Genomic DNA, 2,925 nt, shown 5'->3' with positions numbered 1-2,925 from the left:
CGACATCGTGAACATTGTTTTTTTGGCAAAATTCCAGAAAAACAAATATACTATAAGTAAAATAATAAACATCATAATATTAAATTTAACTCTGTTCATCGTTGCCTTGTTGTACACATCCATAACAATATACAGGGTGGGGCAGTAATAATTAGCACCTCAGATATCCACGAAACTATAAGTTTCATAGAAGTTTTTGCTAATATAAAATTGCATAGTACAAAGGGCCCATCCGTTGATGAAAATAGTTTTTTTGTAAGTGGAGTTATGTTGGACATATGAAGGTTACCTTCATTTTTTAAAATGAATTGGTATGTCCATTCTTCCGTAATACGATAGAGAATTTCAAAGCAAGTTTAATGATCTGTAACATGAAGGCATTGAAGGTTACAAAAAGTATAGAAAGGCGATAATACTCACGGTTTTGATAGTAATTGAAACATACGTATTGTAAACAGTGGTGGAATACTTACCGTTTACTTCACTGTGAATAAACACTTTTCGAAGGGCATTTCAATAGTTTGCAGCATAAGTTAAACATGATAAGATTAGTATTGAAAAATCGGTTCGAATACGTTTGGTTAGGCTGTTCTTTGTGTCGTTCATTTTATAAGTACTGAGCTGCGGATTCCTGAGGACAGCTCACAAAATTGTTGAACTATGGAAGATTATCATTGTGAATTTGAATCAAAAGGTAATTAAATTCCATTAGATTGTAAACAGATCTCAATGTTTCATTTTAGATATTAAGATTAAATACTCTTTACAAAACTACAAGAATGGATACATACCTTTCTCTTATTATTATTTCATAAAGAATTATAATTGCAATTATATAGTTCATTACGATAAAAAATATTTCTCAGAAAATTCTAAATATTAAATTAAAGAATCAAGTAAAACATTTTTAATAATTACGAACATGAAAAATACTTGAACATTCCAATAGAAAGATGTCTAAACAGGAGTTAGAAAAGTCAAACATTCAATTTCAATTCCAGAATTCATCTACAAGAGGTAAAATGTTTTGAAAGCTTTAATTACAGTCTTTAATGCAAGCAGTTGGGCAGTATTTCAATTTTTAAGAAAATTGATGAAAGTCAACCGTTTTGAAGTGGTCAGAATCTTTGTCGTTTGAGCAATAAGTGAATAAGAAATAACTGCATAAATTCCAGGCTTAAAAACTTATGGATTAAATCCTATGCAGACTCGTTTATGAGCGAGTTACTAAATAATAATCCACACTAAGTAATCATTTTAAAACTTAAACGATTACATCTCGCGAACTTTCAAAGATATCAGAAGCGTCAAAAGTATGTGGTTTATCAAAAGCTCTTCTAAAAGAACGGACGAAGCCAATAGAAATCTTTGTTGAAGTAAGCAAGGTCTAAAGTTCTAAGCAACGCGATGGCCCTTATCTGCCAATGTTTCATAGCAAGTAAGTTCTGAATTTTTATGAAATCCGATGGAATTCCTCACTACTAACGTTTCAAAGTAAGTTCTCAAATTCTCAGTTCTACGTTTAAAACTATGTGTGTTCTATATATCTATGTAAAGTGATGGTTCCTATTAGTTGTGACGGAAACCTATATATAGTAAGTCAGGGAAGCTCGAAGGGGTTAATTATCTAAATGCTTTAAGGTGTAAAACGTATTTTAATCTAAAGCGATCTATCGTTCCAAGGTATCCGCTCACGTACAACTTTTCTTGGGCGCCAGCTGCTCAGAAAGTAGCAAAGGGATAGACTACACGACCCCGGGAACCCTGGGGCGGAACAACCCTTGAAACTTCGAAATGCTCCTCCTCTCGACTGCGCCTAGCCAAGTACAAACACTCAGGTCGCGAGATACTGAAGTGACGGCATGTTTATTTATGGTCTCGACGTGGGTTTAACTAACAAGGGCTACGGGAAACTACGCAATACGCCGCGAATTACCGGGTATCATAACTCGCTTCACGAAATAAGATACAATATATAATATGCGACACAAGAAATGGGACGCTTTAGCGAATAAGCTCTCACGTTCTCTTCTTCAGGTTCCTTGAATTCGCTGGTGGTCCTCGGGTCTCCTGCATCCTCCTCGGGGCTCCTTGGTGGTGTGGGCTGTAGGCTTCGGTATTGTTCGGGTCCATCGATCAGTGGATTTCAGCGATTTCCTCTTCTCGCCCCCTTGGGTGTCCCTGAGGGGATCCTCCTGATCATTTAAATTGCGTAGCGCCTCGCGCTCCCATGGCCCACCTGCAGGGCCGCTGGACTTTTGACTTCTCTTTAGGGGGTTAAGGATGGTTGAGGACCTTCTCACATCCCAGAGCATTATAAAGCACAAAAGCAGATAAGCATAATGCGATGCATAGAGCTTTACAACCCTCTAACTTACTTTGAACTGTTTATATGAAATGCGATATTGCGGTGCATGAAGCAAGACAAATTAATTACTTCGGCACCTGGACATCTAGAAACGCCATCCCCGGGCAAGAAAGTGTAGGGTTTACACTTAATTCATGTGCAGAAGCAGATAAACATAACGCGATGCTATGAATATTACATCTTATCATGAAATATAGAAGTAAGATGCGCAGCCGCGTTTTACGAAGCATTATAACTCTATTGCTTCTAAACCTTCAGATACAGAAACGATATTCCGTAGCAAGGAAGTGATGCATTTACATTCATTTGAAGTGTAGAGGAGATATAAATAAAGCGTTGCAATGAAATTACATCTTATCGTGTGACTTAGAACTGATATGCGATACCGCGTTTTATAAAGAGATAGAAATCTATTGCTTCGATGCGTAGACATCTAGAAACGCAATTTCCTAGCCAAGGAGTGTGGCATTTGTATTCTTTTGAAGTGTAAACGAGGTATACATGACACTTCGCAATGAATATTATATCTGATCATGAAACATAGGTATGAGATGCTA

The sequence above is a fragment of the Xylocopa sonorina genome, unplaced genomic scaffold, assembly GCF_050948175.1.
Source record: "Xylocopa sonorina isolate GNS202 unplaced genomic scaffold, iyXylSono1_principal scaffold0063, whole genome shotgun sequence".
Lineage (NCBI taxonomy): Eukaryota > Metazoa > Arthropoda > Insecta > Hymenoptera > Apidae > Xylocopa > Xylocopa sonorina.
Note: the sequence above shows the minus strand (reverse complement) of the source record.